Source organism: Otolemur garnettii, unplaced genomic scaffold, assembly GCF_000181295.1.
Source record: "Otolemur garnettii isolate 467f Iridium unplaced genomic scaffold, OtoGar3 scaffold00116, whole genome shotgun sequence".
NCBI lineage: Eukaryota > Metazoa > Chordata > Mammalia > Primates > Galagidae > Otolemur > Otolemur garnettii.
Window position 1 is genome coordinate 2,222,294 of NW_003852511.1, and position 26,277 is coordinate 2,248,570.

Genomic DNA, 26,277 nt, shown 5'->3' on the forward strand with positions numbered 1-26,277 from the left:
TTTTTTTTTTTTTTTTTGGTGGAGTCTTTAGGGTTTTTTTTACCTGTAAGATCATATCATCTACAAATAAGTACAATTTGACTTTTTCATTTCCAGACTGGATGCTTTTTATTCCTGTCTAATTGCTCTGGCTAGGATTTTTACTACTATCTTGAATAAAAGTGGTGAAATTGGGCACTCTTGTCCTGTTCCACACGTTAGAGGAAAAGCTTTCAGTTTTTGCCCACTCAGTCTGATGCCAGCTGTCTATCACAAGTGGCTTTTCTTATTCTGAGGTATATTCTTCCTTATACCCAGTTTAAGAGATGTTTCATCTTGAGGTGATGCTAAATTTTATCATTGTTTTTTACATTTATTGAAATAATCATATTGTTTCTGTTATTAATTCTATTAATGTAGTGGATTGTGTTTATTGATTTGTGTATGTTGAGCCATAGAGATAGTAAATAGAATGGTGACTGATCATCCGAGGTTGGAAAGGGAAGTGAGGATCAGGGGATTAGTAGGGGTTGGTTAACAGACACATAAATGCAGTGAGATAGAAGAAGTAAGACCTTGTGTTCATCAGTACAATGGGGTGACTATAGTTAACAATAATTTATTACAAAGTTCAAAATAACTAGAGGAATGGTTGGAATGTTCCCAACACAAAAAGTGATAATTGTTTGAGGTGATGAATATCTCAACTACCCAGAATTGATCATTATACATTGTATGGTTGCATCGAAATATCACATTTACCCCATCAATATGTATAACTATTATGTATCTATAACAATGAAAAATTTAAAAAGATAACTTCTGAAATTAAATTAATCAGCATAATAGTTGAAAAATGTAAAAATAATCTTCTAGAATAGTTCCACATGAGATATGTGGATCTTACTGACAAAAATAACTTCCCACTGAAGATCAGTCCAAAATAAAATTTAAAACTACAAGTGAGAAATGAGCTACTGAGAAAATGTAAGTAGATATAATACCCAGGAAAACTCTCATCTAAAGAATTTGAGGTAATATAACAATATAAAAGCGTCTAAATAAATGAGAGGCTGACAGTAAAAAACAGAATCAATGATAAAAGACTAGCATAATATTAAAAATGAATAACTAGAATTGATAAAAAAAAAACTAGAAGTAAAAAATGAAGTCATTAAAATGAAGCCTCCAGGAAAAGATTAAAAAGTAGATAGGTGCCGATAGTCCCAGCTACTTGGGAGTCTTTGGCAAAAGCATCACTTGAGCTCAAGAGTTTGAGGTTGCTGTGAGCTATGACACCACAGCACTCTAGCCAGAGTCACAAAGTGAGACTCTGTGTTAAAATAAATAAATTAATAAATAAAGGCATATAAGTAACAACATAAAAATGAAACTGGAGAAATGGAAGGTCTGAATAAGCTACCTAGAATACAGCACAGAAAGATGAAAAGTAAAAACATGAGAGGCTAAGAAAAATAGATGACAGAATAAGAATATAAAACAGATATCCAATTATAGTTCCAGAAAGAAAGTATAGAGAGAAAGGGAAGAGGAAATATTTGAAGAACAATGGCTTACATTTGCCCAGGATTGAGGAAAGCACGGGTCCTTGGATTGAAGAAACACAGTAAGTTCTGTACAGGACAAATAACAACCATACCTTACTGCATATGATGGTGAAAATGCATAACCTCAAAGTCAAAGAGAAAAATATTCTTTTATAGATACAAAGGATTTATAGATGGACAAATAAATTCTTACTAGCAAAAATATTTGTCCGAAGATAATGAAATTATTTCAAGGTATTAAGAAAAAATATCTATCAAGTTAGAGTTTTATATACAACAGTAGAATCATTAAAGTATAAGGTAGAAATAGAGATCTTTTAAAACAAAGACTGAAAGAACTACTTACAGAAACATTGCCAGAAAAAAAATTAAAGGATATATCTCAGTAGGAAGGAAATTTACCCTTGAAGAAGGAAATGACATACAAGAATAATGGTAAGAAAATAAAATGGTAAAATGTTAGAATATCAATATGAGAAGTAATTGTAGACACAGTCATAATACAGATAATGATTCATTGGAAGGTGGGATCTACTATTAGATACCATAAATGTTTACAATGAGAGGAAGAACTAAAATATTAAGGCTTTGTATTATTTGAGAGGAAAAATTTTAATTAATTTCATACACTAATCAACTGTGCTAATTAAAAACATGAAAGTGACCACTATACCAGTGAAGTTTTGGTCTCTGATGTGTATCAGAATCAAACTGGAGTGCCCGGAAAACAAAGACACTGCTTCTGACTCAGCCCGTCTGGAATGGAGCCCAAGAATTTGTATTTCTAATAATGTCCCAGGTGATGCTGATGCTGCTGGTGTGCGGACCACACACTGCACATTATTGCATTAAAGGGCAAGAAACATAATATTCAATTTTCAAAGCACTAGAGGCAAAAACAGAGATCAAAAAAAGTCCCACTTTATTTAACCGGGGGGGGGGGGGCGGCAAGAAAGAAGAGGTGGGGGGACAAAAGCAAAAGGATCCTAAATACAATGTGAAAAATTACAATAGTGTGCTAGAGAAAAGTACAAACATATCATTAGTACAGCAAGTATAAATGGATAAAATTTACAAAAATTTACAGAGATTCTCAGTCTGTATTAAAAAAAATAGCTAGATGTTTTTGGAAAAAAATATTACAATGATCTAGAAAAATTTAGAGTAAGAAGACTAAGAAAAAAGATAGCAGATTAATTTTAATAAAAAGCTCTGATTCTGGGTGGTGCCTGTGGCTCAGTGAGTAGGGTGTCAGCCCCATATACCAAGGGTGGTGAGTTCAAGTCCTAACCCTGGCAAAACTGCAACAACAACAAAAAAAAAAAATAAAAAAATAAAGTTTAAAAAAAAAAAAAAAAGCTCTGATTCTTCTCTGTTAATGTTAGATAGAATTGACTTTTATTAAAAAAGAATAAGTAGCAGTAAGTCTATAATGATGAAAGGGAAGTGGCACCAAGAGGATCAAATGTATATATTCAACCATGTTATCTCAAAATGTCTGGACTACAAATGGATAGAATTATAAGAAAGGACTAGCAAAATTTCTAATTATAAGGGAATATTTTAAGATCCCTATCTCAGAAAATGGTAGTCCAATCGCCAAAAATTAAACAAAAATATAAAGCATTTGGCCAACAGAAGTAAGAAGTTTCATCTAAGAGACATGTGTATTAGAATTTTACAGCCAGCCAAAAGAGAAAGAATATAATTTTTAAACATATGTACATTTACAATAATTGATGACCTACTAATGGAAGAAAAAGAAGTCTTAATCAATGTTAAAAATTAGTATCATGCACACTGTTTTGCAAGTAAATTAGAAATCAAAAACAAAAAGTTTACAAAATAACAGTAACAACCACAATCTTTGCATTTTCAATTACTTATTTAAGAACAGATTATACTAAACATTAGAATATATTTTAAAATGAAAAACAATGAAAACAATAGTATCAATCAGAACCTGTGGAACTCAGGTAAAGCAGTCTGCAAAGGAAAAGCCATTGCCTTAAAATGTGCATTTGATAGAAATATTTCATAGTTGTATTGGGATGCTAATTTTTAATATAAAAATTGGACAAGAATATTACAAAAAAGAAAATAGAAATATATGGTTTAAATATTAGAAAAATATCAATGTAATTCACAAAATTGGGAAAGTAAAAAAGAAAAGCTATATATTGTTCAGTTGGTACAGGAAAGATGTTGAAAAATAAATTCAAAACACTCGTAAAAATTCCTAAAAATCTAGTAATAAAAGAGTTCTTTTTAAACCAAATAAAAAGGTACAGTTGTCTATTGCAGTAAACATTGTATTTAATAGTAGAACCCCAGGATCATTCAGAGAAGCATCAAGCAGGATGAATCTGATTAAACTAAAACAGGAAAGTAAAAAGAGAACCATTAAGAGAGACTGGAATCTAAGGAGGGAGAAAGGAACCTGGGGTAGTAATTTATCATCTGTGAAGTGCTGTTTGGAAAATTGTAACTGAGAAGAGAAAGCCGGATAATGCAGGGAGGAGAGTACCCAGCAGGAGGAGGCTACTTAGGCAAATTTATGTGAAGCTAACAGGGGAAATGCAACAAGCCTGGGTCCTTGATTAGCAGGCCCCACACAGTCAGACAAATCTAGACCCTTAAGAGAACACCATAGACAGAAAATATTAATTAAGATCATATTTCACAACTGCTAATTAGTGTAGCTAAAAATGCAAATGGAATTATCATTGCACATTGAAATTTTATAATGTACCAAGAAGTAGAATACGCAAAACTGAAAAGTTCCGTCTAAACCCCTGAGAACTAATTGTAATCTTCATCTCTACGTGTATTTCTGCTTGTGGTGGGTGGTGTGAGCACAGAGTGCATGGCAGGGAGCCATGGAAGGAGGCAAGTGTGGACTTCAGTAAGGAAGACACAGGCTGAGAGTAGCTGATGTGGGGAGATACCTTTTATCTCCAAGTGTCTTCCCCACTTCACCCTAGAGTGAATATTGCAAAAAGAATATTGTTTATGCACACATTCTGCCTTCCTAGTCAATGTTTTACTTCTTTAAATTCCATATGTGAGCCTGCATCTGACTATTCTATATCCCGTACAATTTCTCCATCTTTGGTTTGGATTTTATTTACCCTTCTCTTTCCTAAGGAAAAAAGGCAGCTTTCTGAACTCTACGCCGTCTTCAAGGTGGGTTAGAATCATGGGGAAGGCAAATGCGACCCTTGGGAAGGGGATGTGAGAGCCAAGGTCAGAAGCACTTTATCAGGACACATGCTGTTTGCCTTTAACTTATATTACTTTAGTGAGAAAAAGAATTGTGAATTTAAGACCTATGGGCAGATTTTTCTCCATCTTTGTAAAATACCCTCTTTCCCCCTCCCCTCTATGCATAGTTCCTGGATATCTAACTTATCTACTATCCTGAGCTTTTTCTATTTGTACTAACATTTCAGCAACCTACCACACAGAGGAAAAAGGCAATTCATACAATGATTTTTCCATCCAACTGAAACTTCTGCTGTAAGCACCAAAACTTTCCAAATTTACAGGGTATTTTTTTTTTTTTCATTTCTAAAGATTTAGAAGGTACAAGTGTTTTCCAATACATAGATGAACTGCATGATGGTTCCTGAAGTCAGGACTTTGAGTGCATCTGTGATGGGAACTTTCACTCCTCACTTGCCCCCCACTTGGGAATCTGCAAAGCCTATTCTCCCCCTCTGCACCACCATGTATGGACGGACTCCTTAGCTCCCACTTGTAAGTGAAATCATGTGGCCTTTGTTTCTCCGTTTGTCAGATGCTCCACTTAGGAAAATGGCTTCCAATTCCATCCGAATTGCTGCAAAAGACATTATTTCATTCTGGTTATGGCCAAACAGGATTCCATAGTATCTATTTACCACATTTCTTCATCTACCCATCAGTCAATGAGTGCTTAGGCTGATTCCATATCTTTGCAACTGTGAATTGTGCTGACATAAACATGGAAGTGTGGCTGTCTTTTTGATAAAATGATTTCTTTTCCTTTGGATAGATACCTAGTAGTGGGATTGCTGGATTGAATGGTAGGTCTACTTTTATTTTTATTTATTTATTTATTTTGAGACAGAGTCTCACTGTGTTGCCCTTGGAAGAGTGCTGTGATGTCATAGCTCACAGCAACCTCAAACTCTTGGGCTTAAGTGATTCTCTTGCCTCAGCCTCCCAAGTAGCTGGGACTACAGGCGCCCACCACAACTGCCAGCTTTTTTTTTTTTGGATGCAGTTGTCATTGCTGTTTAGCAGGCCCGGGCTGGGTTCAAACCTGTCAGGCTCGGTATATGTGGCCGGTGGCCTAACCACTGAACTATGGACGCCAAGCTGATAGGTCTACTTTTAGTTCTTTGAGGAATCTCCATACTGTTTTCCACAGAGGCTGTTCAAATTACATTCTTCATTTTACAACACTGTATAAAAGGTCCCTTTTAATGGCATCTGTGCCAGCATCTGTTGTCTTTTGACTTGTTAATAAAGGCCATTCTTATGGGCTAAGGTGACATCTTATTATGGTTTCAATTTGCATTTCCCTGATGATTAGTGATGTTGAGCAATTTTTCATCTGTTTGTGGACCATTAGGATATCTTCTTCTGAAAAATCTCTGTTCATGTCTTTTGCCTACTTTTTAAGGACATTATTTTAGGGTTTTTGCTAATTTCTTTGAATTCCTTATAAATTCTGAATATTAGTCCTTCACTGGATTTATGATTTTTGAGTATTTTCTCCCATTTTGTAGGTTATCTATGCTGATTATTTCTTTTGCTGTGCAGAAGCTTTTCAGTTTAATTAAGTACTGTTTATTTAGTTTTGTTTTTGTTATATTTGCATTCAGGATTTTAGTCATAATTTTTTTTGCCTAGGCCTATGTCTGGAAGAGTTTTTCCCAAGTTTTCTTCTAGGATTTTTATGGTATCAGGTCTTACTTTTCAGTCTTTAATCTGCCTTGAGTTAAATCTTGCGTGTGGTAAGAGACAGGGATCCAGTCCCATTCTTCTGCATATGGCTCTCTCCATTTTCTTGGTGCCAATTGTTGAATGAGGTCTCCTTTCCCAAGGAGACACTTTTGTTTGCTTTGTTGAAGATCAGCTGTCTGCAGATGTATGGTTTTATCTTTATGTTCTCAATTCTGTCCCACTGATCTATCCCTCTACTTTTATACCAGCTCCATGCTGGTTTGATTACCATTGTCTTATTTTATAATGTTACATGAGGCTTCCAGAGTTTCTTTGCTTTGCTTTTTTTTTTTCACTTAGGCTATTCAGGCTTTTGTTCTTTTCAATAAAAATATAAGAATACAGATCACTTTAAAAATACCAAATAGTCCAGAATTACAGAAAGTGTACAGTGAAAGTTCTGCTTGTCCACTGTACTCTGACCTAACTTGGAGTACCAATCACAGTTAAGAAATGGATGAGGAATTATCCTTTCTGGCATTTTCTGCACACACATATGTATTACACTCACACACAGCCTTTTTATTTAAATTGGATTAACAAGGTTGGGTGTCATTGCAGTGATTTGGGAGGTTGAAACCAGGAGTTCAAGACCAGCCTGGGCAACGTAATGAGCTCCTATATCTAAAAATGCTTTTTGTTTTTTTAATTAGCATGCATGGTGGCACATGCCTGTAGTCCCAGGCAATTGGGAAGCTGAGGCAGGAGGATCACTTGAGCCCAGCTACAATCAGGTCACTGTGCTCCAGCCTGGGTGACAAAGTGAGACCCCCATGGCTAAAAAAGTAATACCAAATTAAAAAAAATAACAAATAAATTGGATTAATAGTATTCATAAATTTGATTTTTCTACCTCATACATCATGGACATTTTTCAACGTTGGTACAAATCATTTAACCTCACTTTGAGTTGCCTGAATAATACTCTTCCCTTTGGCTAGATTAGCAGATCACACCTTTTTGACAACAGGAACTAATTTCATGGAAGATGATTTTTCCACAGACCAGGGCTAGGGGGAATGGTTCTAATATGAGTCTGTAAGCAGTTGCTTTACTACAGTCTCTGTACAGTCAAACCTCTCTGCTAATGATGATCTGTGTTTGTAGCACTCCCAGCACCAGCATCACCACCTCAGCTCCACCCCAGATCCTCAGAAATTAGATTCTCGTAAGGGGCCACAACCTGGATCCCTCACATGCGTGCTTTATAGGAAGGTTCATCCTCCTGTGGGAATATCATGTCCCCAGTGATCTGACAGGCGGTGGAGCTCAGGTGGTGATGCCAGCAAAGGAGAGCAGCTGTAAATACAGATGCAACTTTGTTCTCTTACCCATGACTCACTTGCAGCTATGTGGCCCAGTTCCTAGCAGGCCACAAACTGGAACCAGTGTGTGCAGCTTAACGGGTGGAGACTACAGAGCTAGACAAGCCACTGAATCATTACACTACTGCCGATAGACATTTAGGGTTGCAGAAATCAATGTAAAGCCATAGTTGAAGGAAATCGCAGACACATATTTAAAAAACTACACAAAGCCAGGGCAATAGCTATGACTACGATGTGCCCCCTGCTTTGACTCCTGGGGTGGGCACATGGTCCACGCTGGGCCCGTCATAGTCTGACAGCCTCCTCCACACATCTTCTCTGCAAGGGAGGACCAGGGTCCAAGATATAGTCGGTACAGGGTGTTATTTTCACCGTAGCTGCTACATGTAGCTGGAGTTTCCTGTACTGTGTTGCTCCTTGTATGGAGAAATGGTACATGAAGATCAAGCTCAGCAGAACAAACCAAAGACAAGTAGGAAAGAGACAGCATAAAAAGACAGAGCCCTGCTGCCACCGTTCATCCTGGATGAGCATCCTGGTTGTATCTCAAGAGAGATCCACATGTGGGCATCCCAGTTAGGTGAAGCAATATATTCCCAAATTTGAGCTCTCATATATCAAATGTATCCAAATTTCATATAAAATTACAAAGTAGTTCAAAGGGCTATTTGCTTCCCCGGATATAAAATGCTAGAAACAGCATTCCTACCATCCTTCCAATGGAAAAAAAAAAAATCCAGAAAAAGTTTAAATTCATGACTTTAAAAAAATCCCACTGGAGAACTGGGTTCTAGAGCAGACACCTAGTCCAAAATCTAATGAGAGACAGGCCCCTTCAGGGAGAGAAGGGTCGGTGAGCACTCCCTCACCTAGGGCAGATGCAACCAGAAACTGGTACAGATTTTGGCCAAAAGAGTTGATGAACAGGAAGGGGATGTGTGGGATGCCTGGACAGCGTGAAGCCGGGGTGGGGTAGAGTTTTTCCAGGAATGCCACTGAGTGTGACTTGAAGAGAGTAGAGGGAGCTCCAAGGAAATGCCTGACGTGGTACCGACCTGAGGAAAGAGAACCACAGATGTGCACAGGGCATACCACTCCACAAACCCTTTCTCCCAATTTCTCCTCCATGCAAAGAAAATTTTACTCCATGGAGTTCAACAAATGTTGTTGTCTTTAGGGCACTGGTAAAACCCACTGCAGCCAGGGGTAAGATAGTAATAGCCCAAATGAGAAACCCTGCTCCTAAGGAAGGGGCAGGGAGATCTGCTGATCAGGAGAACTGAGGAGCCATCCCTGAGACCAAGGGGTTTCATTAGGAAACAGAGAATAACCTCTACACCCCACCCAGCGACACCAAGCAAACAAGTTTCAAGTAAAAAGTAGAAACACATACCAATGGGACAGGGACAGGAAATGTACAAGAGCACACAGACACGGGGAGGGGAAGCACAGAGCAAAGTGGACACTTCGTAGACACTGCTCTGGTAAACCACTCCCCCTCAACCCTGATCTGAACACAAGTCACCCCTCTAGAATGCTGAAGGCCATGTCTGTCCTGAGGGTAAACACAGCAACCGCAAAGCTCAGACCTGGTCTACCACCGACTAGATCAATTCGATTCCCTTATCCCTGCTACGTTAAAAATCTACACAAGGAAAGGCATGCTCATTTCCAGGCATTAAAACTACTTGCCTCAATTTTACTGGTCTCCCTAAGATGTCCAGCTTTCCACAAAAACTTAAGAGGCATACAAAAAGGCAAGAAAAGAACTCTCTTCTAAAAGGCAAAGAAGGAAAGCAAGACTCAGAGATGACCCATGTGTCGAAACCCTCTGACAGGGAATTTAAGGAATTGCTATTAATACTTTAAAGGAAAGTGTACAAGATGAAATATTGGGTATCTCAGCAAAAAATAGAAACTATAAGATAAAGACTCAAATAAAAATGACAGACATGAAAAACACAGTAACAGAGAATGTTTTAAATGGGTTCATTACACTGGACGCAGCAGAGGGAAGAATCAGGGAACTCGAGGACTGGCCAATACAAATCACCTAACCTGAGACGTAAAAATACAACTGAGTGAATTAAAAACCGAAAACACCACTGAGTGTTCAAGACCTGAAGAACAACATCTAATTACCTAACATATGCATGCGTTGAGCCTCAGAAAGAGAAAGAGAACAGGGCCAAAAAAGTATTTGGAGAAATAATAGCCAGAAAATTTCCAAAATAAGGACAGACACCAAACCACACATTTAAGAAGATCAGATAACCTCAAAGAGCATAAATACACAAACACACACATGAAGAAACAAACCACAAAAATGACAGTCAACAATTGGTGAAAACAAAAGATGAAGAGAAAATCTTTAAGGCAGCCAGGAAAACAACAACAACAACAACAACAACATATTACAAATAGAACACAGGTAAGCATGGTAAAAGACGTGGATCAGAAACTACGTAAACCAGCAGTAGGTCATGGAGTGACACTTTAAAAACCCTAAGACAGGCTCGGCGCCTGTAGCTCAGCCGGCTAAGGCGCCAGCCACGTACACCTAAGGTGGTGGGTTCGAATCCCCAGCCCGGACCCGCCAAACAACAATGACGGCTGCAACCAAAAAATAGCCGGGCGTTGTGGCGGGCGCCTGTGGTCCCAGCTGCTTGGGAGGTGGAGGCAGGAGACTCGCTTGAGCCCAGGAGTTGGAGGTTGCTGTGAGCGTGATGCCATGGCACTCTCCCCAGGGGGACAGCTTGAGGCTCTGTCTAAAAAAAAAAAAAAAAAAAAACCCTAAGACAGTTGAGAGAACTTGTTCCGTCTTGTTGTGGACTGTTGACATAGAATTTTATACCAAGTGAAAATATCTTTTGAAAATGAAAGAGAAATGAAGACTTGCCCATGCAAACAAAACCGACAGAATTTTTTGCCAACAGACCTACACAAAAAACTGTTCAAGAAAGTTTTTCAAGCAAAAGAAAAATGACATAGGTCAGAAACTTGGATCTATACAAAGGAACAGAGCATCAGAAATGAAATAAATAATACAATCAAGCACACTTTTAAATTATTTTTCATTATTCTAAAAGAGCAATTTTGCTCGAAAGCAGTAGTAACAATGTGTTGTGCAGAGCATATAAATAGCTATCAGTATATGGTATAAGTAGCTATCAGTATAAGCTTAATATATAAGTAAATATAAGCGTATGGTGACAGCAGCACAAAGGATCGGAGGTTAGAATACTGCTAAAATTCTTCACGCTACACATAAGAGTCCAATATTATTTAAAGGTAGATAGATACTGATGAATTAAACTTTCATATTCTTAATATAAGAGCAATGACTAAAAAAAGGAGAAAATGACTAAAAATGACTAAAAAAAAAGAGGGAAAAAATGGAATGAAAAAGTAGTCTTCCCCTCTGAAGCTTTTCCTGTTGTCTCCCCCTGACTGCCCAAGTTTGTCACTCCCTTCTGGAGACTCTTAACAATTATCAACATGTTGCAGGAAGACAAAGCCCAACGGAGAGAAAGAGCACCCAAACACCATAGTTAGGAAGAGCATTATTCATTGGCCAGGAGCTTATGGCATAGAAGATTTCCAAATGGCTGCACTCCCCGACTGGCTTGGTCTTTCCCTTTTTATTGACAGTCAAAAAAGTTCCACCCCACAGGCACCCTTCCCATTGGCCTGTTTGAATCAAGCGGGAGATGCTACTCCAGCCCCTACAGAACTACAGGATTTCACAGAACTTGGAGATTTCCAAGTTCCAGGGAGTTAAGCCTATAAATTCCCAAGAGCTAAGCCACCATGGAGAGGGCCCTGCAGGTGCATCCTCGTGGTCTTCCTGAGAAGACCTGTTCTCCCAGACCTTGCCCCTCTCCAGTATCCTCTCTCAACATGACAAGTAGTACAGAATCTTAGCGGCAGGAACAGGCCTTGGAGTGAGACAGAACTGGGTTCTTATCCCAGCTCTGCTTCCTGCTTAGTTGTGGGACAAATTTCAGTCCACTGAGCGGGTTGGTAATGTTATCTATCTCAGAAAGTTTTTGTGAAGACTGGATGAGATAATCCATGTAAATTTTTAGCTCATGCCCAGAATAAGTGCTCAACAAATACAGGTTATTTTACTTATTGCACTTATGACATTATTTCAAAATTATTTTTTATATGTGTGTCCCTTCCACATCCCCCATTAGAATGCATCCTCATTGGCAACAAACACTGGTATTATTTACAGTTTTACCCTTATCTTCTAGAAGATCAGTGACAGGAGGCTCCTGGGAGGTATTTCAGTATATATTTTTCAGAAAGTGGAACAGTGAGTGAATGAAGGCCCCAGTGTCCTCTGGATTCATCCAGTGTATAGGTGACAGGGGTGAGGCTCCTGGGATTCTTCTTGTTACTTCACGACTCTCAACCACATACCAGGTCTTTGTCATTGCTGCTGATATTCCTGAAGAGAGAGGTATTTGCAGTCTTTTCCTCCCTAGATGTTTTAAATGTATATAGTCACCATCTCAGTCTCATTCAAAGCCTTCCTTTACCTAAGGTAGAAAATGCCATGGTTTGGACCACTCCAAGTCCTTCCAAAACTAATAAATAGCTCAAGGAAAGAACTAAGGGGAAAATCTGTGACCTTGAAGACTCTGTCATAGATATGAGCACTTGGAAGAAGTCTGCAGGTTCCTACATGTACATCCTAGAGAACCACAAGCCTCCAGCCAATAAAAGGTAGCTGATGCCAGTGGTCAGCACTGCACAGAAAATGTTGCCCTGGTTTATAACCAGATTGAGTTCTCTATTCAGAAAGCATTTTAGAGAGGGCATCCCTACATGCTGAGTAAGGAAGGTTTTCAAAATTCCTTTAGTGAAGTGAGTTTAGTTGTCACCTCTCCTGAATTCCCTGAATCCACCACTCAGGCAGCTTTTATGCCTTAAGCACACGTCACTCATGTTTCTGTGGAAATTCACCAGCCGCAGCCCTTCAATCTTTTGTACTAATGAAGGTGCATCGCTGCAGAACTGCCTTGTTTCACAAGTGAGCAGCCTCCTTTAATAGAGACCACTGCAGACCTTAAAGATGGGTTCCCATAAATATGTTTTTGATAAATTAGCAGAGACATATATGGCTATGTGGATATTTGGATAATGACTAAATCCATGTATTTATTATACTATGATTTGTCATGAAAAATAAAGGAAAGAGCACATAACTTGCATTAAAAACTTGACCTTTACTTTGAAGGCTGAAGGGCAAAGGAGTTGCTAGGATTCCTGTGAGCCCCACCTCCCTACCTAGGGATGGACTGCAGTAACTTGCATGATGTGTGAGTGCTGTCCTTGGGCATGGAAGACAAGAAAGTGGATGTGTTAGTTGCAAATCTTTGACTAAGGGAATTGTGGAGTCTATGAAGGCATTTCCCAGAAATTGCATGACATTGTTAAGAATGGAGCTATGGGCTACTGGGTGATATCGGCTTGTCACTACTGGGGTAGATCTATAGCTAGAAGCACATTATGGTTTACCCCTCTTGCTTTTGCAAGGAGGCTCTGATGACCAGGAAGCACAGAACAATAAGCTCACAGTGGGGCTGCCAGCCCTGCTGGTCATGTGCTAACTCCCCCACTGTGACCAAGACAGCAGGTGGCAGCAAGGCAGCTAACTGAGATTTATACAGAGCCAAGAAAGTCAAAACACATACTGTGAAAAGCCAGAGGAGGAATTCTAAGTGACCCACCAGCTCAATCTAAAACCTTGACTCCCACATACTCCCCTCCTGCTCCACTGTGAATCAACTCTCTAGAATAATAAAATGTCATCCAACCACCACATTCTGGCTAGGAATTCATTTCTCAAAAAACAGTTTTCTATCTCTGAAATTCAGCTGAACTCAATCAATAGGTACCAAGTAATTCTTATGAACCTGCATTTTGTAAAATGTTGCAGAAGATAGAAATAAATTCACCAGCGGTCTCACCCTGTGAGACATTTCCAATCTTCTTAGGAACACAGAGGCCTTGGACTGTGTTATTTCAGGACACAGTGCAGAGCTTGTGAAATTCTTTTCTTGAACCATCCCTGGTGGCAACTGAGAGTGAATGTGTATTCCTGGAGCCCAGAAAGCATGCTACATTTATTCATATGGTGGCTTCAGGGAACTTCTGCAAAATAGTCTGTTGAGCCTGAGCAGACTGGGACCAGGCCTGAGTTTAAATTTGGCTCTATGAGTTGGTAACTTAGGATAAAGTATAAAACAGTCAGTGTAAAAGAGCAACATTCATCATTCCAGAGATTTATTCCATGTGTACAGGTATGTCATTGCGTTATGCAGATTGAGAGCTATCAATACACAAACAAGATAAAAAACTTAGCTCTCATGGAACTTACATATATAATGAGCAAGTCTATGACAGGGTACATTGTATGATGACGAGTGCTGTGACAAAAGGTAAAAAGCAGAGTAAGCACTCTACATAAAACAGTAAAAAGATGGGCAAGATGGGGTTAAGGGTAGAGCAGGGTCAAATTACGAGATGGAACTGGGTGGTCAGGGCTGACTGAGAGGGTGAGATTTGAGCAAAGACTTGAAAGAGTGAGCACAGTGGATAACCAGGTGAGCAATTTTAGGCAGAGAAAAAAGAACAAGGAGTCTAAACTGACGGCACACCAGGATTAGTGCAGGAATTGTAGGACATCTGGGTAAACAGAAAGGGAAAAGAGACAAGGAGGTTAGAGTACTACAGGTGCCCACCACAATGCCTGGAAAAATTTATAAATTAATATATGGACGTTACTCTTACGAATATACATGTGGAACTCAACAAATGTTAGTAAATCAAATCCAACAGTGTAGAACAAAAATATATGTTGTGAACAAGCAGCATTTTAGATATTCATACGCCAGAATGCTATGCTAATTCAACATTTGAAAATAAATTCATACAACCCACCTTATTAACAAGCTAAGGGAGAAAAACCACATAATCATCTCAATTTAAGTGAAAAGCATTTGGCAAAATTCAAAACCCATTCATAATAAAAACCATCAACAAATGAGAAATAAAGAAAAATTTCTTCAGTTTAGTAAATAAAATTTACAAAAATCCTATTATCATCCTTAATGATGAGAGATGGGATACTTTCTCCCTATCTCAGAAACAAGACAAGAATATCTTATCACCACTCCTTTTGCAACATGGCAAGAAAAAAAAAAGAAAGATATATATTATAAAGGAAAAATACAATCTTTATTCTGGTTTTCTATATGGAAAACTAGAAAGAAAAAATGGGGAAAGAAGGAAGGAAGGAAGGGAGAAAGGGAGGGAGGGAAGAAGGAAGAAAAAGGAAGAAGGGAAGGAAGGACAAACGGAGGAAGGGAGGAAAGAAAGAAAAGAAACAAATAGTCCTGGAACTAATAAACTAGTCCAACAAGACTGCCTTATACTAAGTCAGTAAACAAAAGTCAATTCCTTTCTTATATACCAACAAAGAATAACTGGAATTTGAAGTTAAAAAATAAATATAGGGATCCTGGGAAGATCGCCGACTGGTAGCAATCCTTGGCAGATGCTCCTGACCAGAGGGAGAAAAATGGACAGAATCAGACTATGAAGCCAAAAGTGAGTAGCTGAGCCAAGAAAGAAGCTGGGCTAGCTGTAACTCCAAGGAAGAGTATTCAAGAAAACAAAATACAAGCACAAAGCCTATCAACTAGAGGACGGGAGACCCCTCCCCCAAGCGGAAAGCCCACCATGGCACTCTGTGAGCAAATAGGGAACAAAAGACCTCTCCTTTTACCTCTCTGGAGAGAGCCGCTAAACACCAGATATCTTTCTCCAGGGGGGTCCCACTTACGAACCTACACACCACCCTGCCAGGTATAAAATTGAACAGATATTTTTCCCCACAATTCCAAACTCCCAGTCCACCCTTCCACCCTTGCATGGAGGTCTGAAGTTCTGCCCCCTGCACCACTCAGAGTGTTTGGTCTTTTCCTGAGAAATCCGGGCATAGTGTGGACACCTGACTATCAGGACAGAATCTGTGACTAGTGGGGGAAAAAAAGAGGGTGTGGGAAGAAAGGGACACTCAGCAGAAGGAGCAGTCCCCTGGTTATGACTTTGCCTGGCCAGGGGTGGTGTTGACTCTTGGTTCAGACTATGTCTGGTGGGAAGGGGTCCAAAACTCCGGCTCTGACAGCACCCACAGTAGGAGAGTGGTTGCTCCATGTGGACTAAGTTCAGTGGCAGGACTGGTTCTTAGCTCCAGCTGGGCTAGTGACCAGGTGTGGATCGAGATCAGAGGGCAAGAGTGTTGTCCCTTGGCTCCAAAAGAACCCTCAAGCAGAGGCTTGCTGGGTATGGACTGAGACCTGATAACAAGGGCATGGTTCTCTGACTCCAACAGAGCCGGCAAGCCTCTGGGCGTGGACTGAGACTTGTGGAGGTACAGTGGTCCCCTGACCCCAACTGGTCTGGCAAACAGAGGCTTGGTGGGTACAGACTGAGACCAGTAGGCTGGGAGTGGTCCCTGGCTCCAACTGGGTCTGTGAGCAGAGAAGTGGACAACAGTGTGGACTGAGTCTGGAAGGCAGGGGTGTGGATCCCTGGCTCCAATTGTGCTGTTGGAGAACTTTGGATCCCTCTCTGTGGAGCAGGGCTTGCACTGCCTGATACAATTTAATTGGAACTTGTGTCTTGGGCTTTCCACCTGGAGACACTCTGAGGATGACCTTCAAAGTTCTGTAGAGGAAAAGAATTGAAGGATGGGGGGATGGGCACTGCAGCTGTCTGTGTATCTTCATAGCCGAGATTTAAACCTGATATTATGGTTTCTTAGGATAGGGTAGAGGTTGGCTGATATCAAAACAGAGCTAGCTTATGCTATCTCACCAAGTAGGTTCTCAGAGTCTCCAGCCAAAACTCTGAAAGGGGCCTCTGTAAGGTTGTAGGAGATAAGCCACACTTACAAAGCCTCACGCTTTGGTAAGGGGTTGATTATCTCTACTACCTGGGCAACCCAATTCAATCTCACCCTGCCAGTTCTAATAACCAAATGGCAGAAAACAAACATGGTGCGGAACCAACAGAAGAACTCTGGCTACATGAATAACCAGAGTATATCACCCCCCACCCCAAGGAATGACAAAGGAGATACAACTGAAGATGCCATGCATAAACAAATGGCTGAAATGTCAGAAACTGAATTCAGAATATGGATGGCAAATAAAATGAATAGAATGGAAGAAAAGTTAGAAATTGAAATCCAGGCTCGGCACCTGTGGCTCAATCAGCTAGGGTGCCAGACACACACACCTAAGGTGGCGGGTTTGAATCCCCAGCCTGGGCCTGCCAAACAACAATGATGGCTGCAACCAAAAAAATGGCCGGTGCTGTGGCAGGCGCCTGTGGTCCTAGCTACTTGGGAGGCTGAGGCAGGAGACTCGCTTGAGCCCAGGAGTTGGAGGTTGCTGTGAGCTGTGAGGCCATGGCACTCTGCCCAGGGGGATAGCTTGAGGCTCCATCTCAAAAAAAAAAAAAAAAAAAGAAATTGAAATCCAAAGAGTAATTCTAATGTTGTCTCAATAAATTAATGAATTCAAAAACAAAGTCACCAAAGATATGGACATAATGAGAAAAGAAATAGCAGAGCTCAAGGAAACAAAAAAGTTAGTTGAGGAGCTCTAAAATATAGTAGAATCCCTCAGTAATAGAGTTGATCAGGCAGAAGAAAGGATCTCTGAAACTGAAGACAAAACTTTTGAAGCTTCCCAAATTCTCAAAGAGGCACACAAATGGAGAGCAAAAACTCATCATTCCTTGAGAGTTGTGGGATCACTCCAAAACATCAAACATTCGTCTTATAGGAATTCCCAAAGGAGGATGGTCCTAAAGATAAAGATGCTGTACTCCAAGAGATTATAGAGGAGAATTTCCCAAGCATTGCAAGAAATACAGAACTATACAGATAGCACACAGTTGCAGAACCCCAGCAAGACTCAAATAAGCATCTCCTAGATACATTGTGATTAACTTTGCCAAAGTTAAGATGAAGGAGAAAATTCTGCAAGCAGCCAGACATAAGAAAAGCATTACCTACAAAGGGAGAAAAATCAGAATAACTGCAGATCTCTTATCTGAAACATTTCAAGCTAGAAGAGGATGGTCATTGACCTTCAATTTCTTAAGACAAAACAACTTTCAGCCCAGGATCCTGTATCCAACTAAACTGAGCTTCATTTGTGATGCAGAAATCAAATATTTTAATGACATGCACATGTTGAAGAAATCTGCCCTATCTAAACCAGCTCTCCAGGATATTCTCAGACCCATCCTCCACAATGATCAACATAATGCTCTATCACCTAAGTAAACTCACTGAGAAATTTTTGAACAAAACACAACTTCCACAGTGGTGAAAGGATTAAAAATGTCCACTGGACATCTGAAAAACATGACACCCAAAACACAACCAGGCTTATCAATTCTCTCAATTAATATGAATGGTTTAAATTGTCCTCTAAAGAGGCATAGGCTGGCTGACTGGATACATAAACTCAGACCAGATATCTGTTGCATACAAGAATCTCATCTTACCTTAAAAGATAAAAATAGACTCAGGGTGAAGGGATAGACTTATATAATACAGGCAAATGGAAACCAGAAAAAAACAGGGGTTGAAATTTTGGTTGCAGATACAATTGGCTTTAAAACCACAAAGATAAAGAAAGATAAGGATAGTCACTACATATTTGTCAAGGAAACACCCAACATGAAGAAATTTTGATAATTAACACTTATGCTCCCTACGAGAATGGTACTCAATTTATAAAGCAAACCCCCAATGGATATGAACAACCTGATATCTTCCTGCACTATAATAGTTGGAAATTTTAATACCCCTTTGACAGTTTTGGATAGACCATCCAAGAAGAAACTAAACAAAGAAATATTAGACGTAAACCTGACCCTAGAACAAATGAACTTACCAGACCTCTACAGAACATTTCATTCTAATAAAACTGAATACACATTCTTCTTATCAGCCCACAGGTCATCCTCCAAAATTGATCATATCCTAGGACACAAGTCTAACCTCAGCAATTTAAAAGAATAGAAATTATTCCTTGTATCTTCTCGGACCACCATAGAATAAAAGTTGAACTCAAGAGCAACAGAAAACTTCATACTCAAAGTCATGGAAACTAATCTTAGCCTGAATGATACCTGGGTTAAAGACAAGATTAAGAAGGAAATGACCAAATTTTTAGAACAAACTGATAATGAAGACACAAATTATCAAAACCTGTGTAATACTGCAAAGGCAGTCCTAAGTGGAAAGTTATAGCATTGGAAGCCTTCATCAAGAAAATAGAGAGGAAATCAACAACTTTTTTTTTTTTTGAGACAGAGCCTCAATCTCAATGCTTAAAATTGGTCTGTTCAGGAGATCTATTTCTTCCTGGCTAGATCTAGGGAGAGGGTGTGATTCCAAATATTGATCCATCTTCTTCACATTGTCAAATATCTGGGCATAAGAGTTTATTGTAGTTTTCAGAGAAAATTTCTTATATCTCTGTGGCATCTGTTCTTATTTCCCCTTTATCATTTCTGATTCAGATTACTGGAGATTTTACTTTTCTGCCTAGTTAGTCTGACCAAAGGTTTATCTATTTTATTTACTTTTTCAAAAAACCAACTTTTTGTTTCATTAATTTTCTGAATAATTCTTTTTTCAATTTCATTAATCTGTGATTTAATTTTGGCTATTTCTTTCCTTCTGCTGGGTTTAGAGTTAGATTGTTCTTCTTTTTCCAATTCCATAAGATGGTTTCTGAGTGTGAGGATGTGCTCACTTTCTGTTTTTCAATGTAGACATCTAGCGGAATAAATTCCTCTCAGGACCGCTTTTGCAGTATCTGAGAGGTTTTGGTAACTTGTGTCTTCATTGTTTTTAAATTTGAGAAAATTAACAAATTCCTCTTTTATCTCTTCCTGAACCCAACTCTTCAGCATGAGGTTATTTAGTTTTCAAGACTTTGTGTGGGGATGAACATTTTTGTTGAAGTTGTGCTTTACCTGTATAGCCTTGTGGTCTAGGAGGAGACATGGTATAATTACTATTCCTTTAATTTTTCTGAGGTTTGATTTGTATCCTAGGATGTAATCTATTTTGGAGTATGTGCTATAAGCTGACAAGAAAAAGGTATATTCTTTTTTTTTGAGAACAGAGTCTCACTTTGTTGCCCTTGGTAGAGTACTATGGCATCACAGCTCACAGCAACCTTCAACTCTTGGGCTTAAGTGATTCTCTTGCCTCAGCCTCCTGAGTAGCTGGGACTATAGGCTCCTGCCACAATACCTGGCTATTTTTTGGTGCAGTTGTCACTGCTGTTTTAGCTGGCCAGGGCCGGGTTTGAACCTGCCACCTCAGTATATGGGGCTGGTGCCTTACCCCCTGAGCCCAGGCACCATCTGAAAAAACTATATTCTTTTACTTTGGGATGATATGTTCTGTATGTGTGTATGTGTGTGTGTGTGTGTGTATTTGTATATGTCTATTAATCCAATTTGTTCTAGGGTCACACTTAAGTCCTTTGTATCTTTGTTTAGTCTCTGTTTAAAGGATCTGTCCAGTTCTGTCAGAGAGGTGTTGAAGAAGTGCTGAAGTCCCCAACTATTAAGGTACTCTGGGATATCATATTGCTCAGATCCCTCAAGGTCTGTTTCATAAATCTGGGAGCATTTAAGTTAGATGCATAAATGTGTAAAATTGAGATGTCTTCTTGTATTGTTCCTTTGACCAGTATGAGGTGCCATCTTTGTCTTCCTTAACTAAAGTTGCTTTGAATCCATGTGTACCTGAGAATAAGACTGCAACCACCCCTGCCTTCTTCTGATTTCCATTTGCTTGAAACACTGTTTTCCATCCCTTAATCCTGAGTCTAGATTTGTCCTACAGGGCTGGGTGTGTCTTCTGGAGAGGGCATATGCATGGCCTGTGTTTTTTTATCCAGCCAGCCAGCCTGTGGCTCTTTAGTGGGGAGTTCAATCCCCACTTAATCCTGAGTCTCAATTTGTCCTTCAGGGCTAGGTGTGTCTTCTGGAGAGAGCATATGCATGGCTTGTGTTTTTTTATCCAGCCAGCCAGCCTGTGGCTCTTTAGTGGGGAGTTCAAACCATTGACATTTATTGAGAGTATCGGTAAGTGTAGTGAAATTCTATTCATTTTATTATGAGATAGTTTGTTGTGTAGTTTTATCCTTTGTACTACTGTGGAAGCTAAGTTCTGGCCTTTGACTTCTAGGTGTTTACTTTGGTGGTGGTCCATTGTGGTGTTCAGTGTTGAGACAAGGTCTAAGTATTCCCTGTAGAGCTGGTCTATTGTGGCTAATTTCCTTAGTGCTTGTATATCTGCAAAAGATTTGATTTCTCCATCAATTTTAAAGCTAAGTTTATCAGGATACAGGATTCTGGGCTGCAAAGTATTTTGTTTAAGGATGTTGAAGATGGATGACCATGCTCTTCTGGCTTGGAAAGTTTCAGTTGAGAAGTCTATTGTCATCCTAATGGCTCTGCCCTTGTAGGCCAATTGGTACTTACTCCTAGCTGCTTGCAGTATTTTTCTCCTTCATCTTGACCTTAGACAGCTTCATTATGAGGCGCTATGAAGTGTTCAAACATACAGATAATAGGAATTCCTGAAGAGGAAGATTGTCTCAAAGGCATGAAATTCCTACTGGAGACTATCATAAATGAAAACTTCCCATGTTTTACTAAAGATCCTGACACACACCTTTGAGATGGATATTGAAGCCCAGGTCATCTCAATTGATGTGTGTGTGTGTGTGTGTGTGTGTGTCTTGTTGAGCCTCTGTTAGGGGAAGTTTTCATTTATGATAGTCTCTAGTAGGGATTTCATGCCTTTGGGACAATCTTCTTCCTCTTCAAGAAGTCCTATTATCCGTATGTTTGAGCACGTCATAGAGTCTCGTAGTTCTCTAAGCCCCTCCTCTGCTTTCCTTCGCTTCTTTTCTGGCTCTGTAACTACCTGTGTTAACTTGAAGACTATATCTTCTAACTCTGACATTCTCTCTTCCCTGTGGTCTAATCTATTTTTGATACTTTCTACTGCTTTTTTAAATTTTATTTTTAAATTTTATTTTATTTTTTATTCAGTCTCCATAAAAATTGTCAAAAATTGCCAGTGGGGCAGTACCTGTGGCTCAAAGGAGGAGGGTGCTGGCCCAATATACCAGAGGTGGTGGGTTCAAGCCTGGCCCTGGCCAAAAACTGCAAAAAAAGAAAAGAAAAAAAGAAAAATTGCCAATGCTGACTATGTTACAAGTCATCACAGCAGGGCATTGGGAAAAGTTTTCAATTAGCAATAATTGTACCTCAGATAGACCTCATTGGCTACAACACTGCCACTGCACAAAGCTCTACTGCTTCTTTACATTCCTGGATTGTGTCCTTCATTTCCTTAAGCTCATCCATGTCTTTTCTATATTCTACATATCTCTTGTGTGACTTTTGGTTCTATTTTCTCATCCATTCCCTTTTTTGTCTTCATCATCCATATTTTAAATTCTCTTTCTGTCAGATCCATTAATTCTTTATAGGATGAGTCTTCTGTAAAAGCTGCCTTGTGGCCCCTTCGAAGATTTGCTCTATTTGGTTTTTCATGGTTCCTGAATTTTTCTGTTGGTTCCTCCTGATGTATGTTTTCTTCTTATTCACCTCTCCATGCACCTTTTTCTTTCTCAGTTCCTCCTTTGCTTCAATTACCTTGTCTCAGAGTTTCTGTGATGAAGAGACCTCTTGGTAAGAGGCCAAAATGAGGAGAAATATAAGGAGCACACAGGGAGAAAAATGGGGGAAAGAAAGAAAGAGTAAAAAGAATGAAAGAAGAAAAGAAAAATGGAAGGAGGGATAACAGAAGAAAGAAAAGAACGCCGGAAAATAGGAGAGAAGGAGGTCAGGAAAAGAGGCTGAGAGTGATGGAAGAAGCGGTATTGATCAGAATGGTGCTAAGGCCATGCTTGTAACTCAAGGATTTTTAGGGGGCTGGACTGGGAGGGTTCCTTGAATTCAAGTGGTGTTTACCTGCCTAAGCACAAGCACACTCTTCCTCTGGTAAGACTAGAAAGGGAAGGAAAAGAGCAAAAACAATAACACTAAGGAAAAATTAAGTAAGAATGAAAATAAAATGGAAAAATTCTGCAGTGTGGTCTTGCTAATACTATCTTGCTAGGGCCAGAGGCAGAAAAGTCTCTTAACCCCCTTGGGCCAGCTTACTGCTGTGGCCTACTTGTCAGACCACAGTTGTTTCCTCCCAGCTCTCAGCAAACAAACAAACAAATAAAAAAACCAAATGAAAGAAATTATATTAAGATGAGAATGTATAAAGGAAATTAAAACTATTAATGTATCTAATAGAGGAGAGAGAGGGAAGACGAGTAAGAAAAGAAAGGAGAAAGACAAGAAAAATGGAAGGGATAGCTTAGCTGTTACAGAGCCAATTATTATGGGAAAGATGAGAAAAGGTAGAAGAGTCTCTGTCCAAAAAGAGAAGGTTCTGGAGTAAAATATGGAGAGAGAATAAATGAGGCTGAAATATTATAACAAAAAATAAGGGACCCCTTGATCTTGATGAAAGTAAAAACAGAAGTTAAGAAAAGAACCAATCATGCAAATAAAGAAGAAATAAAACAAATCAATACAAAATATTGTAAAGCTCTAAATTACCCTAAATAAGGAATTGCAGTAACAAATAAATGAAAAATCAAAACAAAACAAAAATACTAACAAGAAGAAAAAAGAAAAAAATAAGCAAAATTATAAACTATTTATATATATACATATATATACACACACATAAAAGCCTATATATATGTATACATATATGATATATGGTGGGAAGGTCCAACTTTAGTAGGAAAATATTTGTGTTGCAGTATATTGCTGGAACATCAGTTGGTGCTGTAGTTTTAGGGGAGGGACAACACAGGTGATAACCTCTGCCTAGAACTGAGGCATATACCAGATCCCCAAATTAACTGTTCACAGTGATCGCTTGATTATTGGCTCAGCAATTAGGTTTTGCCAGGTTGGGAACTCAGATCACTCCTGAATCCTTCAGAGGCTGGTCTCACCATGCCCTGAGACAATAGTTCCCGTGGGGTGCTAGAGTCCCTGTGCCTATCACCACTAGGGGACCGATGCTAGCAGATGGAACTAAAGTGGCTGTGTTCCTATAGGGAGCCAAGCCTCATGACCTTGCCATAATGGCTGACCCCTCACTATCAGGGTCTTCCAAAACCGACCATCTCTATTGCTGCTAAACTGGTGGCAAATCTGCTGTAGCCAGCCCTCAAATCTGGCTGCTATAGACTGCAGGCAATCCACTCCCCGCACTTCCCCTGAGAACTAAAAGCTGCAAAAAGGCTTCCTCACTTCCTGGTAGAGGTAGCTGCCTGGGGCTCCCACCTGGTGTCTGCTCAAGACTTGCCTAGTGTGTCTGATCTTCGACATGCTGCTCCAGTTCATGTATAGCAACCAGCACCTCATCACCTTGCAGTGCATCCCAAGCCACAGTGCCAGGCAAAATCACCACTCTAAACCACCTAACTCTCGTGTCTCAGTTGCTCCAGGAGAACTCAGCCTGATGGTCTTCCTGGTTTGCCATCTTGCTTTGCCCCCTAAGCCAACCAGATCTTGGTTTCTAAATAAGTTCTCTAATAAAATAAATGAGAGCTCCTCAGAGAATGAATAATTCTGGAACTGGGACAGGAAGCATCCAAGATCAGTCTAGAGCACTCTGGGGTCCCAGAAAGCTAGAAAGTGCTCACACACAACATGCATGTGCACACACACAGAGTGGGGGCTACGTCAAAGGACACAGGAGACAAGGAGTAAGAGGGGAAGAGGTAGCTTTCTCACCATGTAGAGGCTGGGAAGTCTAAGATCAAAGCACTAACAGGCTTGGTTGTCTGGTGAGGGCTGCTCTCTGCTTCTGAGATGGTGTCTTGTGCTACATCCTCCAGAGGGGAGGACCACAGTGTCCTCACATGGAGGAAAGGATGAAGGTGAGAAAAGGGGTCAGCTTCCTCTGTCAAGCCCTTTTAAGAGGGCACTCAAGCTTCCCCTTTGTAAGAGGGGAAGTGCAAGGAGTGGATTGCCTGCAGTCTATAGCAGCCAGATTTGAGGGCTGGCTACAGCAGATTTGCCACCAGTTTAGCAGCAATAGAGATGGTCGGTTTTGGAAGACCCTGATAGTGAGGGGTCAGCCATTATGGCAAGGTCATGAGGCTTGGCCCCCTGGGGAGCTCCAAATAGCTGAAGCTAAAAAACCTGGGCAATAAGATAAATAAATATTATATTATAACCCGAGTATAAAATAAGTCCTGAGATCATACCACTGTGAATGAATGATTAATAAATAAGAGAGAAATCTCCCATGCAGAAGAATTCAAATAATTTATGTACTTTCCCTGCAAGGAGAGGAAACATAATATCCACTCCTTTGATGTGGGTTGTGCATGGTGACTTCCTTCCAAAGGGCTTTGTATCGAAAGGGGACAAAAGGGGAACATTATAGTGGAAAAGCCTGACAAACACCACCTCAGCCAAATGATCATGATTAACATTAACAGTGATATAATAATTCTTGTTAATAGCATAAATCTTTGACATAATGTGATGAAAATGTTACTTTACCTATGTGGTCTTGCTCCCATAACCCTAAAATAAACATGAGAAAAACATCAGAAAAATCCCACTCTACAAAATACATGGCTAATACTCCTCAAAACTGTCAAGTCATCAAAAGCAAGGAAAAACAAGAGCAACCATCACAGCCAAGAGAACCTAAGAACAATTAAATGTAATGCAGTAATCTAGATGGAATCCTCAAACAGAAAAAGGACATTAGACAAAACTCATAATATCTGAATAAAGTATGGACTTTAATAATACTATGCTAATAATACTATGAACACATTATTTTGGTTCATTAATTATAAAAATATATTAATGTAAGATATTAATAATAGAGAAACTGGTATACAAGAATCTTCTATGCTACCTTCACATCTTTTCTTTAAATCTAAAACTATACCAAAATACATTTATTTTTTTAAAAAACACCTTTTGGCCACTCTGTTAAGAAGAGGCTATAGGACATGGATGGAGCTGGAAAATGTTCTTCTTAGCAAAGTATCACAGGAATGGAAGAAAAAGTATCCAATGTACACACCCCTATTATGAAACTAATTTAAACCTTTTTATATGAAAGCTATAACCTAATAACAACCGCACTTCCCCTGAGAACTAAAAGCTGCAAAAAGGCTTCCTCACTTCCTGGTAGAGGTAGCTGCCTGGGGCTCCCACCTGGTGTCTGCTCAAGA

At 39.5% G+C, this 26,277-nt stretch overlaps 1 protein-coding gene and 1 pseudogene across 1 annotated transcript in view; both read right to left on the reverse strand.

Annotated features, from left to right (window-relative positions):
* Positions 1 to 26,277, reverse strand: part of PCNX2 (pecanex homolog 2) — a 340,225-nt gene that overhangs the window by 103,739 nt on the left and 210,209 nt on the right. The window lies entirely within an intron of this gene.
* On the reverse strand, positions 22,138 to 22,311 carry LOC111727670 (annotated as a pseudogene).